Below are 17,232 nucleotides of genomic sequence, written 5' to 3'. Positions count from 1 at the left end.
AGCATATGAAAAACCAGAAAATTCATAAACATGTTGAAATTAAACAACACACTCTTAAATAACCAATGGATCAAAGAAAAAAATCACAAAGAAAATTAGAAAATACTTAGATGTGAATGAAAATGAAAACAAAATATATCAAAATTGTGGAGTGCAGTGAAAACAGTGCTAAGAGAGAAATTCACAGCTATGAATATGTATGAAAAAAGAAAGAAGGAAGGAAGGGAGGCGGGTGGGGGGTAGAGGAAGGAAGGAAGGAAGGAAGGGAGGGAAGGAGGGAGGGAGAGGAAGAAAAAAAGACAGCCAGCCTGACATTGTGGGTGCAAGCCTATAATCCCAGCTACTCAGGAGCCTGAGGCAAAAGGATCATTAGGCTGTCCCTTGTAACCTAGTGAGATCTTGTCTCAAAATAAAATTTTAAAAGGACGGCTGTGTAGCTCAGTGGTGGAGCACTCACCTAGCATGTGTGAAGCCTTGGGTAAGAAGAAGAATTAAAAAAAAAAGAAAAATAATCTCAAATTAGCACCATAATATTATGCATCGAGAAATAAAAAAAATGCAGGGCTATCAGAAGAAAAAAATAATAAAGATTAAAACTGATAAAAACAGAGAACTGAGCACGCACCTATAATCTCAGTGACTCAGGAAGTTGAGGCAAGAGGATCACGAGTTCAAAGTCAGCCTCAGCAAAAGCAAGGTGCTAAGCAACTCAGTGAGACCCTGTCTAAATAAAATACAAACTAGGGTTGGGGATGTGATTCAGTGGTCCAATGCCCCTGAGTTCAATCCCCAGGACAAAAAAAAAGAGAGAGAGAATTGATAAATAATAGAAAAAAATCAACAAAACTACAATTGGTTTTTTGAAAAGAGCAACAAAATTTGCAAACTTTTAGCTCAATTAGCCAAGAAGAAATAGAGATGATGTAAGCAAATCAGGAATGAGAGGGAGGACATTAAAGCAAGTGCCATATAAATAAAAAGTTATGAGATTATGAAGAATAACTATGTAGCAACAAATTGAATTGCCTGGAAGGAATGGATAAATTCTTAAAAACATGTAATCTATCAAGACTGAATCATAAAGAAATAGAAAGTTTGAACAGACTAAAAAAAGTAAGATTGAATCAGTAAACAAAAATTGCCTTAAAAGGAAAATTCCAGAACCAGATAGTTTCACTGGAAAATTCTACCAAACATTTAAAAATAATTAATGTAAATTCCCCTGAAACCCTTTCCAACAATGTGGAGAGAAAAAAAATACATCCTAACTCATTTTATGAAGTCATCATTAATCTGACACTATTGCCCTACAAAAACACTAGAAAAAAGGGGAACTAGAGACGAATACTCTTGATCAATATTGATGAAAAATCCCCAGAAATTTCCCATAAAACCAAGTTAAGCAGCACTTAAAAGTGATTTTATTACTAGGAATTAATCATGCTTTAACATATGAAATTAATAAATGTAGCACAGCATGTTAATAGAATGTAGGGAAAAAATACATGACCACCTCAATTAGTGCAGAAAAGACATTTTTAAAAACTGAACACATTTTCATGGATTGAAAACATTCAACAGACTAAGAATAGACGAAAACTCCCCAACATAATAAAGGCCACATATGAATAGTTATTCATATTAAAGGGTGAAAAATGGAAAACTTTTCCTCTAAATCATGAGCAAGGGAAGGAGGACTGTTCTCATCACTTTTACTTAACATATTATTAGATGTTGTAGCCAGACCTATTAGACAAAGAAGAAAGAAAGAGAAGGGAGGGAGAGAGAGGAAAAGGGAGGAAGGGAGAACAGGAGGCAGAAAAGAAATGAAAGGATCCAGATTGGAAAGGGAATAAAATCATCTGTTCACAGACAACATGACCCTATGTGTAGAAAATACTAAACATTTTGTCAAAAAAAAAAAAAAACTGTTAGAACTAATCTATTCAGTAAAGTTGCAAGACGCAAAAGCAATACATAAAAATAAGTCTTTTCTATACACTAACAATTTTAATAGGAAATTAAGGAAGCAGTTCCATTTTACAATAACATCAAAAAGAATAAAATTGTTAGAAACAAACCTAACCAACAAGGTGAAATACTCATATACTGAATATTTAATAAGACATTTCTGTTATGATTTGGATATGAAGTATCTTCCAAAAGCTCCTGTAAATGCAGGAATATTCAGAGGTAAAATGATTGAATTGTGAGAGTTGTAACACAATCAGTCTATCCTAGTTTGAATGGACTGGTTGGTACTGTAGGCAAGTGGGGCATGGCTGGAGAAGGTGGGTCACTGGGGGCATGCCCTGGAAGGGTTGTTCTTTCTATGGTCCCTTCCTGTACCCACTTTCTCTCTGTTTCCTCAACCTACCATAAGATAAATAGCTTTCTTCCACTGGGCCCTTCCCTCTTGATGCACTGACTCACCTTGGACCCAGAATAATGGAATTAGCCATCTATGGACTGAGACTTCCGAAACTGTGAGCCCCAAATAAACTTTCCTTCCTCTAAGTTGTTGTTCTTGAGTATTTTGGTCATGATAACATGAAAGCTAACTAAATTTTTGGAACAAATTGAAGACACAAATAAATGGAAGGACAGTTCATGTTCCCTTATTGAAGGACTTAATATTATTAGGATGTTCATACTATTCAAAGCAATGCATATACAAACTCAATATCATCTCTACTAAAATCCCAATGCCATTTTTTGCAGAAATAGAAAAATTATTCCTAAAGTTTATAGTAATTACAAGAGATCCTGGTTAACCAAAACACTCTTGAAAAAGAACAACAAAGTGAATATTGCATACTTCCTGATTTCAAAACACATTACAAAGATACATTAATCAGAATTGTTTGGTATTGACATAAAGACAAATAATTTAATGGAATGGAGAGCTCAGATGTTAACCCTCATGTGTATGTTTAAACAATCTTCAACAGGGGTGCCAGGACCTCTTTATGTGAAAAGGACAGTCCTCCAATGAGTGAAGTTAGGAAAACTGGATGGGTACATGTAAAAGATGAGATTGGACCCTTTTGGCAACAAATATAAAGATTAACTCTAAATGGATTAAAGACCTAAATGTAAGACCTAAAACTATAAAACTACTCCTACCAGGAAATGGAGGAGCAGGGGACTTCATGACATTGAACTGTGCAACAATTTCGTGGATATGACACCAAAAACACAGACAACAAAACAAAAATAGGCAAATGGGCTATATAAAACTTTAACACTTTTGTGCAGAGAGAAAAACAGTGAAAGGCCGTCTACAGAATGGAAGAAAATATTTGCAAATCACCATCTAGTAAGGAATTAATATAAAGAGTATTTAAAGAGTTCCTGCATACAATTCAACAACAAAAAAAAATCAAAAAACACGATCAAAAATGGTCAAAGCACTTGAATAGACATTTCTTTAAAGATGATATGCATGTAAGTGTATGAAAAGTCACCCAACATCACTAATCATCAGAGACATGCAAATCAAAACCATAGTAGGATACAATCTCATACCCATTAGGAAGACTACTACAAAACACACACATACACAGACACCTACACACACACACACACACACACACACACACACACACAGAAAATAACAATTGTTGATGAAGTTGTAGAGAAATTGGAACTCTTGTACCCTGGCGGGATTGTAAAATGGGAAACCATTATTGAAAACAGTATGGAGCCAGATGTGGTGGCACACACACCTGTAATCCCAGCAGCTCAGAAGGCTGAGGCAGGAGGATCAAAAATTCAAACCAGCCTCAGCAACTTAGCAAGCCCTAAGCAATTTAGCAAGACCCTGTCTCAAAATAAAAAAAGTAAAAATGACTGGGGATGTGACTCAGTTATTGAGCGCCCCTGGGTTCAATCCCCAGTACCAAAAAAAAAAAAAAAAAAGCAAAACAGTATGGAGTTTCATCACACTATTAAAAGTAGAACTACTGTATGATCTAAGAATTCCACTCTGGATACATATCCAATAACATAAATGCAGAGTCTAGAAGGATTACTTGCACATTCATGTTCAAAGAAGCTCTTTTACAATAGCCAACAGGTGAAAAGGTGAAAGCAACCCAAACATCCACGGATGGATGGATGGATGGATAAGAAAAATGTAGTATAAATACACAATGGAATGTTCTTCAGTCTCTGAAAGGAAGGAAATTCTGCCACATGCAACAACATGGATTAACCTTGAGGAGTATTATGGTTTGGATCTGAGGCATCCCCACCAAAAGCACCTGTGTTGATGCAGGAATATTCAGAGATGAAGTGATTAGATTATGAGAGCTGTGACCTAATTGTTCCACCCTAATTTGAATGGACTAACTGGATGGTAACTGTAGGCAGGTGGGGCATGGCTGGAGGAGGTGGATCACTGGGGGGTGTGCCCTGGAAAGGATCATCTTCCCTGTGGCTCCTTCACCTCTCGCTCTTTCTGCTTCCTGGCCACCAGGAACACAGCAGCATTCCTCCACCTCACCCTCTGCCATGAGGTTCTGCCTCACCTTGGACCCCGAATAATGGAGTCAGGCCACCGAGGACTGTATCTCCAAAACCGTGAAGCAAAATAAACTTTTCTAAGTCCTTTTGGTCAAATTTTGTCAATGATGAACACAAAGACATTACGCTAAGCGAAATGAGTGAGTTGTGAAAAGATAAATACCATATGATTGCACTTACACGAGCTTTCCAAGGAAGTCAAATTCAAAGGAACAGGAAGTAGAATGGTGGTTGCCAGGACGCTGGAGGAGTGGGAAAGGGGAGTTGTTGTGTAATGGATGTAGAGTTTCAAACTGCAGAAAAGGTTCTGGAGACCTGTTTTACAACACTATGATTACATTTAGCACTACTGAACTATATACTTAAAGTACTTAAGATGATGAATTTTATGTTTTTACCACAATAAAAATAATTAACTTTTATATAGTTAAGTGTGATATCAAGTGTTTCTTCAATTACAAATATTTTTTAATCATCTACTTTTGTAATGATTAACCCAAAGGTAAAGGATTAATTTCTCCTAATGTGATTATTTTTCCTTTTCTCTTAGGCATGTTTGAAATATGTAAAAATCAGCATCTTCAGTGGCTGCCAGATTCAAGGTGGAAGCAATGCCAATATGTCAGCAGCCACCTGGAACCATTTTTACTCCTGTGTGAATCTCTTTTATCAAATATACCACAATGGAATGCTTTTAACAACAGTAAGACTGCATATTCTCTAATTAGCACACCATTCTATTCAGAAAATGCTTCATCAGAGGAAAGTAGGAAATCACCAAAAGAAAGTAAGAAAGCATTCAGTGTTTTAAGTGTGTAGTTATAAACGTAATTCCATATCTTACCTTATGAAAAAATTGAAAGGAGGAACATAACTATGTTCTAGGCACATGTTTTATTCAATGTAATCCTCAGAGCGATCCTGTGAAATGGTCGTTTTTGGTTTTTTGGGGGGTTTTTTTTGGTTTTTTTTTTTTTTAGTGTTTTATTGGTTCCTTGAGGTTACTCATGATGGTAAACCCATTTTGATATAATTATGCAAGCGTAGAATTTATCTTACTCTAATTAGAATCCTAGTCTTGTGGAGATACATGATGTTGAGATTCACTGTGATGTATTTGTACATGTACAGAGAAAAGTTATTGTCAGATTCATTTCACTAGCTTTCCTATTTCCATCCCCTCTCCCTTCCCTACATTCCCCTTTATCTAATCCAATGAACTTCTATTCTTCCCCTCTCCCCACTTGTTGTGGGTTAGTGTCCTCATTTCAGAAAGAATATTCAACCTTTGGTTTTGGGGATTGGCTTATTTCACTTAGCATTATAGTCTCCTGATCCTTCCATTTAAAAGCAAAAGTCATAAAGGCATCTTTTCGTGGCTAAGTAATAATCCATTGTGTATATATAGCACAATTTCTTTATTCATTCATCTGTTGAAGGGCACCTAGGTTGGTTCTATAGCTTAGATATTATGAATTGAGCTAATATGAACATTGATGTGACCGCATCACTCTAGTATGCTGATTTTAACTCCTTTGGATATATACTGAGGCGTGGGATAACTAGGTCAAATGGTGGTTCCATTCTTAGTTTTTTGAGAAATCTCCATACTGCTTTCCAGAGTGGTTGCACTAATTTGTAGTCCCATCAACAATGTATGAGTGTACTCTTTTCCCCACATCCGTGACAACATTTATTGTTACTTCTATTCTTGATACAACTATATTGTTACCTGTATTCTTGATACATTCTAGTTGGAGTGAGGTGAAATTTCAGTATAACTTTAATTTGCATTTTTCTAATTTCTAGAGATGTTGAACATTTTTTAAATATATTTGTTGATGAAAGAGGGCATCCTGTCTTATTCCAGTTTTTAAAGGGAATGCTTTCAGTTTCTTCTCCACTAAGAATGATGTTGGCTGTGTGCTTAGCATAGATAGCCTTTACAATGTTGAGGTATGTTCCTACTATTCCTATTTTTTCTGGTTTTTTAAGCATGAAGGGGTGCTGTATTTTATCAAACGCTTTCTCAGCATCTATTGAAATAATCATAACTTGATTCTATTGATGTGATGAATTACATTTATTGATTTCCAGATGTTGAGCCAACCTTGCATCCCTGGGATAAACCCCACTTGATCATGGTGCACTATCTTTTTAATATATTTTTGTATGTGATTTACTAGTATTTTGTTAAGAATTTTTGCATCTGTGTTCATCAGGGATATTGGTCTGAAGTTTTCTTTCTATGATATGTCTTTGTCTGGTTTTGGTATCAGAGTGATACTAGCCTCGTAGAATGAATTTGGAAGGGCTCCCTCCTTTTCTATTTCCTGGAATACTTTAAGGAGTATTGGTATTAGTTCTTCTTTAAAAGTCTTGTAGAATTCGACTGAGAACCCATCTGGTCCTGGGTTTTTCTTGGTTGGGCTTTTCTTTTCCTGGGCTTTTGATGGCTTCTTCTATTTCTTTGCTTGAAATTGATCTGTTTAAATTGTGTGCGTCTTCCTGATTAAGTTTGGGAGGATCTTATGTCTCTAAAAATTTGTCAATGTCTTTGATATTTTCTATTTTGTTGGAGTATAGATTTTCAAAGTAGCTTCTAATGGTGCCTGTCGTGATCTTTCCTTTTTCATCATGAATTCTAGTAATTTGAGTTTTCTCTCTCCTTCTCTTCATTAATATGGCTAAAGGTTTATCAATTTGTTTACTTTTTTCCAAGAACCAACTTTTTGTTTTGTCAATTTTTTGAATTGTTTCTCTTGTTTCAAGTTCATTGATTTCAGTTCTGATTTTAATTATTTCCTGTCTTCTACTATTTTGGGTGTTGATCTGTTCTTCTTTTTCTAGGACTTTGAGATGTAATGTTAGATCATTTAGTTGCTGACTTTTTATTTTTTTAATGTATGAGCTTAGTAGTGCTTTCAGAGTATCCCAGAGATTTTGATATGTTGTGTCATTGTTCTCATTTACCTCTAAGAATTTTCTTATTTCTTCCCTGATGTCTTCTGTTATCACGGCATCATTCAATAGTATATTATTTAGTCTCCAGGTGTATGAGTAGTTTTTGTTTGTTATTTTATTGTTGATTTCTAATTGCATTCCATTATGGTCTGATAGGTTACAGGGTAGTATCTCAATTTTATTGTATTTATGATGCTTCATATTTCTTCTTTTGAGAAGTGTCTGTTTAGTTCCTTTGCATGTTTCTTGACTGGTTTATTTGGGGGGTTTTGGTTGTTAAGTTTTTTGAATTCTTTGTGTATTACAGAAATTAATGTCTTATCTGAGGCTCAGGTGGCAAAGATTTTTTTTCCCATTGAGTAGGCTATCTCTTCACACTTTTGATTGTTTCCTTTGCTGTGAAGAAGGTTTTTATTTGATACCATCCCATTTATTGATTTTTTAAAAAATTTTACTTCTTGCACTGTAGAAATCTTGTTGAGGACATTGATTCCAAAGTCAGTGTGTTGGAGAGTTGGGCTTACATTTTCTTCTAGTGGGTGAGTTTTGTGAAGGGTGAGAGATAGAGGTCAAATTTCATCATATTACATATGGATTTACAGTTTTCCCACCACTATTTGTTGAAGAGGTTATCTTTTCTCTAATGTATGTTCATGGTGCCTTTGTCTAGTAAGACATAATTGTTTATTTGGGTTTGTCTTTGTGTCTTCTATTCCATTGGTCTTTATGCCTGTTTTGGTGCCAATACCAGGCTATATTTGTTATTATAGGTCTGTAGTATAATTTAAGGTCTGGTATTGTGATGCTTCCTGCTTTGCTTTTCTCACTAAGGATTGCTTTGGCTATTCAAGGCCAAATTTTTCCAGAATTTCATGACTGCTTTTTTGCTTTTTCAATTTCTATGAAGAATGTCATTGGAATTTTAATAGGAATTCCATTAAATTCATATAGCACTTTTAGTAGTATAGCCATTTTGACAATATTAATTCTGCCTATCCAAGAATATGGGAGATCTTTCCATCTTCCAAGGTCTTTTTCAATTTCTTCCTTTAGTGTTCTGTACTTTTCATTGTAGAGGTCTTTCACCTCTTTTGTTATAATGATTTCCAAGTTTTTATTGTTTGCTTGTTTGTTTGCAGCTATTGTGAATGGAATAGTTTTTCTGATTTCTCTTTCAGCAGATTCATCGCTGGTATATAGAAATGCAATTGATTTTAGGGTGTTAATCCTGCTACTTTGCTGAATTCATTTATGAGTTATAGAAGTTTTCTGGTGGAGTTGTTTGGGTCTTGTAAATATGGAATCACGTCATTGGCAAACAGAGAGAGTTTGAGCTCTTCTTTTCCTGTCCGTATCCTTTTAATTTCTTTCTTCTCTCTAATTGCTCTGCTAGAGTTTCAAGAACTAATGTTGAACAGAAGTGGTGAAAGAGGTCATCCTGTCTTGCTCCAGTTTTTAGAGCGAACTCTTTCAGTTTTTCTCCATTTAGAATGATGCTGGCCTTGGGTTTGTCACTTATAGCTTTTACAATGTTGAGGTATGTTCCTACTATCCCTTGTTTTTCTAGTGTTTTAAACATAAATGGATGCTGTATTTTGTTGGATGGGATTGATAAGAAACTGATAAGAAGTTGGAGAGATGCTAGTTTTAATACACTAGTTTTGAACCTTAAAGCCTACATACACACCTTATTCTATATAACAGATATGTCATTCTAAAAATTACATGGAAGTTAATCTCACTTTCAATTTAAATGACTTGCTATTTTATAACATATTTTCCATTTTCTTCTTCCACTTTGAACCTCCCCCCCTGTCTTTCCCTACCAGTTCCACCTGTTACATCCTGACTAGAGATACAATCTAACTTGTTTCTTTCAACATTTTTCTCCATTTTGCTTCCAGCTTTTTGCTAAAATGTACAATTTTGTTACTTGTGCAGTAACATAAACATCCTTACAAGTTTCCTCTGCTCTTCTCTCTATAGGAGATAGAATTCCAAAAGCAGAAATGCTAGTCGAAAGTAAATTATTTTTTATTAATAGTTGCTCCTAGGTTGATTTCCTTAAAAGTCTATGTTCAGTTTATATTTTCACCAGCAATATGAATATCCTTTATCCAGTAGAGGTATTGGTCTTTTTAAAAATTGTGTCCACGTGAAAAACTTAAAATACTTGAGTTGTAATTTGCCATTATTAGCAAACTTACTTATCTTTTAGTTGTTTATTGGCAATTTGGATTTGCCTACACCCATTTTTCTATGGAATTTGTATAAATTCTATTAATGTTATTAATAACTAGCTTTTTGTGTCTTTCAATATCTTTCTAAACCTTTTCATTGTCTACCAGACTTGTTCATAGTACATGTACTATACAAATGTTCAAATGTTTGTTAAGTTGATCACATTCTTTATGCTTTTTGATTTCCACATCTGATTTCAAATCTCCTCTAGTTTTCTCTCTGTATCATTGTAGCTTTATTTTGTTGGATTTGTCACTAATGTACCTGGGACCCCTAATTTATTACAGTTTATGATAAAAAAAAACAGTCATTTTTACTTAAATAATCTCTTCATTGAACCTTTTTGTAAAGTGAAGATATTTTGATTTTGCAAACAATCCCAATTGTATCCATTTGTAACTAACTTTTCATATACCATGAACTTTTTTTTAAGATCAATAAACCAATATTAGCTTTATTCAAAAAAGCTATTTTGATAATGGAAGCTGTATTTAAAGTTAGACTTTGGGAAAATACCATAGAAATAAAAGGTAGGTGGAAATGATAACTGTATCTGGGACTATTGGTAACAAAGACCCAGAAAGATTTCAACTTGCAAGAGACTATGAGGCAGCAGGAATCCAAAATAGGTATGATGTTTAATTTCTGAAAAATTTGATAATCTTTTGAATTATTCTCATTTCCTATGCAATTGATTGGTTTATATATGTTGAAAGAATTCACATTTGCAGGAACAGGTTATGAAGTGTTGGCTATGCCAGGCTCAGTGGCTCATGCCCTTAATCCCAGAAACTCAGGAGTCTGAGGCAGGTGGGTCACTAGCTTGAGGCCCGCCTGTACAACTTAGGGAGACCCTGTCTCATAATAAATGGTACAGGGATGAAAACAAGTAAGTAGAGCACCCCTGGCTTCAGTCCCCAATACTAAAGAAAGGAAAAGGAGAAAGAGAAAGAGAGGAGCACTATACCCTTTGCTTTCTCAATTTTTCTGAGTTGTCCAACATGTTTTGTTCCAGCACTATTCATCAACCACTTCAGCTGGACTAAGTTGGAATTTAAATCTACCTTAATGTCCACCTCTCTTGAAGTATGAGGGGTGGTTAGTGATGCCTCAAATTCTATGGAAATAAAACTTACTTTAAGTCTACCATGTCTTTTTTTAAACTTCATAATTTCATAACAAAATTTTGTATTGTTACATCTTTTACTGATACAAAGTATTTGATTGTCAATCTCACTTTCTTTCTCTCAATGTATCTAGGTGAACTTTTGAGTGAAAATGAAGATATGTGTAATCCTACAACTTTTCCCTGGGAGAAACTCACTCCATTTCAAAGACTTATTTTGGTAAGATGTTTTGAGCACTTTTTTCATAACTTAAATCCTTTAAAATTAACATTTTATAAACAAAAATATTGATTTCTGAAAACTAACTTTTGGTGTTTATATTAGAGGGAAGCACCGCCACTCTGTTCCACCCAGAACGTGTCTTTCATGTGGTGGGAGTCCAATCAGAGACACAGTCCTGCATATCTGCACATGTATTTCCTCTTCCTACTTATTTCCTCTTCCTAGAGAAGAGGGGGTCTTATAAGACTGGCAAATTTGAGAGATGAACTGAGAGTACATGGCTCAGTCCTTTCTTCCTTATCCCTTTTGGGGTCTGTGCTGGATGCCAAGAGCATACGTTCTGCTATGCTTCTGTATGCCATAAATTATAGGATTTAGACCCTGCCCTTAGAGGTGAGTTGATGGCTGCCCAGCCTTGCTGTGTCAGGTAAGTCTGTCTAGTTGTAGGGTTCAGTAGCAGGAAGTACATTGTTGCCTCACACCTAAACCACCCCAACCAACTTGACCTTTGTTATTAATAAAGATGATACTCTGCCTGGCTCTTTTACTGCTCAATTGCTTCAGAATCTGTTTGAGGGGTAGGGGGTTGTTAGGTTAGGTATGTGAATTGGTATCATTTATAAGACCTAAGATATAGAAAGTTTAGTGCATGCTAAGCATTTTACATACATTATGCTATTTAAACCTTGTAACACTCTTAGGAGGTAGGCAAGATTATTTCCCCATTTTACAGGTTAAGAAACCAAGGCTCAGAAATTGCCTAATAGAGCCAGGATTGAATTCCAGACAGTTTTACTCTGATATCTGTACTCTTAGCAGTCACGTTATATTATACTTTCCAAAGTAGATCATCCTAAATTCATTCTGATCACCTCCAAAAAAAAAAAAAAAAAACCTTTTTATTTTCACATTTACCCTTTCCTTTAGTGAGGGGCAGATTCCTCATTTCATTCCTCTCTTGACCTCAGCTCTGTATAAATACCAGCCTGGACAATCAGTAACCCTCCTTTTGACGTCTGTCTTAAATACTACTTTTGCAACACTAACATTCACTATAGATAAGAGATTGAAAGAAAAATAAGACTGCATCTGGCTTATTGACTTGGTTTATTGGCCTACAGTTTTGTCTATTCTTTTTTTTTCCTCAATTTTCCAAATGCAATTTATCATGAAAAAAAATGGATTTGAACCTATAAAGATCTTCTGTACAGAATTTCCATCTTAGTCCAATTTGGACTAATGTAACGAAATACCTTGGAATGGGTAATTTATGAACAACAGAATTTTATTGCTCAAAGTTCTGGAGTCTGAGAAGTCCAAGATCAAGGCTCTTGCAGAATTAATGTCTGGTGAGGACTACTCTTTGCCTCACAGGTGGCTTGTTCTTGCTTGTCCTCCCATGGTAGAAGGGACAAATAGGCTCCCTCCAGCCTCATCATAAGGGTGCTGAATCCATTCAAGGCAGCAGAGTTCTCATGGTCTAGTCACTTCCTAAGTCCCCTCTCCCCTGACCACTGCCGTAATACTATTGAATTGGGGATTAGGTTCCAACATATAAATTTTGAGGGAACAAACATTCAGACAACAGCAACTTCCAAGTTTTTAAGTAAAAATATCCAAAATAAATTTCATACTCTATTTTTAAATTCTGTGTACACATATCTTTTTATTAACTTTTTATTTGTGCATTATAATCATACATAATAATGGGATTCATTGTGACGGCTATACACACATAACATGATTTAGTCAGTTTTATTCCCACTACGTTCCCTTTCACTCCCCTGGTCCACTTCCTCTATTCTACAGCATGTACACTTATATCCCAAAGTAAATTGTTTTCTGCTTTTTTTTATTGTGATAAAATATACATAGTTTCTTTTACTCCTTATAATTCCTTTTATTTTTTTAAAATTTTTTTATTGTAAGCAAATGGGGTACATCTTGTTTCTCTGTTTGTACATGAAGTAGAGGCATACCTTTTGTGTAATCATTCATTTACAAGGGTAATGGTGTTTGATTCATTCTGTTATTTTTTCCTTCTCTCCCACCCCTCCCACCCGTCTTTTCCCTCTATACAGTCTGTCCTTCCTCCATTCTCGCCCCCCTCCCATCCCCCATTATGTGTCATCATCTGCTTATCATCGAGATCATTCGTCCTTTGGTTTTTTGAGATTGGCTTATCTCACTTAACAAGACATTCTTCAATTTCATCCATTTGCCTGCACATGCCATAATTTTATTATTCTTTATGACTAATATTCCATAATATACCACAGTTTCTTTATCCATTCATCAATTGAAGGACATCTAGTTTGGTTCCACAATCTGGCTATGGTGAATTGAGCAGCTATGAACATTGATGTGGCTGCATCACTGTAGTATGCTGATTTTAAGTCCTTTGGGTATAGGTCAAGGAGTGGGATAGCTGGGTTAAATGGTGGTTCCATTCCAAGTTTTCTAAGGAATCTCCACACTGCTTTCCAGAGTGGCTGCACTAATTTGCAACCCCACCAGCAATGTATGAGTGTACCTTTTTCCCCACATCCTCGCCAACACCTTTTGTTGCTTGTATTCTTGATAATCACCATTCTAATTGGGGTGAGATGGAATCTTAGGGTAGTTTTGATTTGCATTTCTCTTATTACTAGAGATGTTGAACATTTTTTCATATATCTGTTGATTGCTTGTACATCTTCTTCTGTGAAGTGTCTGTTCATTTCCTTAGCCCATTTGTTGATTCAGTTATTTGTATTCTTGGTGTAGAGTTTTTTGAGTTCTTTATATATTCTGGAAATTAGCGCTCTATCTGAAGTATGAGTGGCAAAGATATTCTCCCACTCTGTAGGTTCTCTCTTCACATTGCTGAGAGAAAGCTATTTAGTTTGAATCTATCCCAGTTGTTGATTCTTGCTTTTATTTCTTGTGCTATGGGAGTCCTGTTAAGGATGATCCTAAGCCAACATGTTGAAGATTCGGACCTACTTTTTCTTCTATAAGACGCAGGGTCTGTGGTCTGATTCCGAGGTCCTTGATCCATTTTGAGTTGAGTTTTGTGCAGGGTGAGAGATAGGGGTTCAGTTTCATTCTGCTGCATATGGATTTCCAGTTTTCCCAGCACCATTTGTTGAAGACGCTATCTTTTCTCCATTGCATGTTTTTGGTACCTTTATCTAGTATGAGAAAACTGTATTTATTTGGGTTTGTGTCTGTGTATAATTCCTTTTAATCCCTTTTAAGTATATCATTCAGTGGCATTAAGTATATTCACAATGTTATGTAGCCATCGCTTCTGTCCACTTCCAGAACTTCATCTTCCTCCTAAAAAGACATCCTGTACCTGTTAAACAATAGTGCCCCATTTCCTCTGTCTGACAGTTGTTGACCACTCCATTCTTTTTGTCTCCAGAGATTCAATATTTTGCTTATTGTGAATGGTTTATTTCAATTAGCATATTTTCATATTGCAATATTTCATATTGCAGCATGTGTCAAAATTTCCTTCTGTTCTAAGACTAATATTCTGTTGTGTGTATGTATCACATTTATTTACCCAAGAATTCATCAAGGGACACTTGGTTTGTTTCCACTTTTTGGCCCTTGTAAATAATGCTGCTGTGAACATTAGTAAACACATTTGCTTTTTGGTTTTATTTGTTTGAATTTTTATTTTGAGGCCAAAATTTGCAAATTGAGATTCCACATAAAAATTAAGATTTCTGGCTTTACTGAAAAATTAGAAGATGAAGCACTACTGAGCCCACTGTCCTTAATGGCAACAAAAGCTAGAGCTGAGAAGTCTGGCCCCACAGTCCCCACTGCTACCTGTTATTTCCTGGCACTGAAGTTTAATGTTAGTTACCCCCTTAGCATCATGTTTTCATTTTTATTTTTCTCAGAGAGGAGAAATATTTTTCTTCTACCCAAACCACTTCTCTGATTTATGTGATCTACCTGGCCACTGTAAGCAGATTAATACCTCTACTCTAGATTGTAGGTTATTGGCAGTTATGTTGACATTAAAATATATTTATGCTATACTAATTGACAAATGAAAAACTGAACAATCTATATAAAATAACCTCATTTATAGAAAAAAGAAGAATAGATAGGAAGATGCTAGAAAATGTAGAAAATATCTATAAGGAATCACAAGAAAAAATAGCCTCACTTTTTTATACTGTTTTTGTATTGCTTCAATTTTATTTGATAAATATATATTATCTGACAAAATTAATTAGATTTTAAAGTCTCTACTACATTGTCTTTCCCCAATAAGCTCCTGGTGATTTTATTTTATTAACTAGAAATGTTATGAGTATAGTGGTTCTGTTTTCCAAATCAAAAGTCAGAAAATATGAATTGAGAAAATGTTGATCATACATACTAGGAAACTGGACCTGACCCGTGAGAATCAGAAATCAAGACTGCCACATCAGAAATTAAATTAAAATGTATCAGAAGAAGAAGCAACTCAGAAAAGGACAAGGTGTCAGAGGTCTATGAGCGCAAGGACTATGTCTTATTGTCACCTCTGCACTACTAAAGCCTACTGGACAGAAAATAGCAGGGAAAGATGATAATGAGAGAATTGCTATATTAAATGGCAAATTAATTTATTTGTTATAGTAATTAATATAACAATTAATATGACAATTGCTATATTAATGAAAATTTCTTGTTGCTAAAAAAAAAGAGATAGTCAAAGGAAACAATCAAGAGTATGAAGAGAGAGCCTACAGAATGGGAGGAAATTTTTGCCACCAGCCCCTCAGATAGAGATCAATTCCCAGAATATATAAAAAACACAAAACTTAAAGCACATACACACACACACACACACACGCACGCACATACATAATCCAATCAATAAATGGGCAAAGGAACTGAACAGGCATTTCACAGAAGAAATGTGATTTGTCAACAAATATATGAAAAGGTGTTCAACATCTCTAGTAACTAGAGACATGCAAATTAAAACTACACTGAGATTCCATCTCACTTCAGTCAGAATGGCAACAATTAAGGATACAAGCAACAGCCTCTGGCAGAGGTCTTTTCTTTGGGCACAGCTATTGCTACCACTGAGGTCGCTGTTGCAGACACCGCTACTGCCATCCAGAGTCAGCTGGAGGTCTTCCCTCTGGGCGATGCTGAGCCCCACAGCCAATCACCACTGCCACTGCCACTGTCCCACAACAGCTGCTACTGACCCAACACCTGCTGCCACCAACCCCCACCACTATGGCTGCCACCACCACCCAGAGGTCTGCTGCCAGGAAAACTCCAGGTTTGGTTACACGTGGCCACCTCCTTCTTGGTTTGCCAGCCAGGACTTGGGGAACCAGGGGCCAGTAGATTTACTACCACCACCATCTCAGGTTGCAGCACCTCTATCTGGGGACTCCAGCCAGGACCTGGAGGTCCAGTGTCAGGGTACCTACGGGTTTGGCTACACCTGGGGTCTTCCTGCTGGGAGTGCTGGTGACCGCCATCTTGATGCTGCTTCCCAGGGTCACGCTTTTGTGTGGTCCCTGGTGGTCTCTCTGCAAACTGGAACAGTGTTGAGACCTTGGGACTGCAACATAGCTGAGCCTCTGGTATCTGAAGCCCAGATCCTTGGGATAGTGACTGCATCTCCAAGGGCCAGTCTGGGCCTGGCAATCCCATGAGAAATCAGAGACAGGGCTAAGAAACTTTTGAATGATGACAGAGACCATTCAATTTTCCATTGAGGTTTATTTTATTTTATTTTATTTCATTATTCTCTAACATCTCTAACATACTAGGAGCAAGGTATTTTTTTGCATCAGTTTGTAGATGACAGTGATATATGAATGATGTTTTACAGTTTTGTTGTATTCTTATATTTTTAATTTTTTTTTTCTTTGTATGTATTCTTCCTCTCATTTGTCCTTTTCTGGATTCTCTACTTTTTTTTTTCCCAACCAGCAGCCAATCTCTGTCAGTTCTTCTTCCACTCTTCCTAGGAATTTCTACTTCTAGCTTCTCTCTTCCTCCTTCATGAACATCACATCCTACACTACTTCTGTTCTCTTGTTGTTCACCATTTGAAATTATAAACCCTTTTAGCAAATTTTCTGTTTATATTGTAGACAGTGATTGAACTCATCATTTCTGTTTATTGCAA

The sequence above is a fragment of the Sciurus carolinensis genome, chromosome 12, assembly GCF_902686445.1.
Source record: "Sciurus carolinensis chromosome 12, mSciCar1.2, whole genome shotgun sequence".
NCBI classification, from domain to species: Eukaryota; Metazoa; Chordata; class Mammalia; order Rodentia; family Sciuridae; genus Sciurus; species Sciurus carolinensis.
This window is presented reverse-complemented; position numbering follows the sequence as displayed.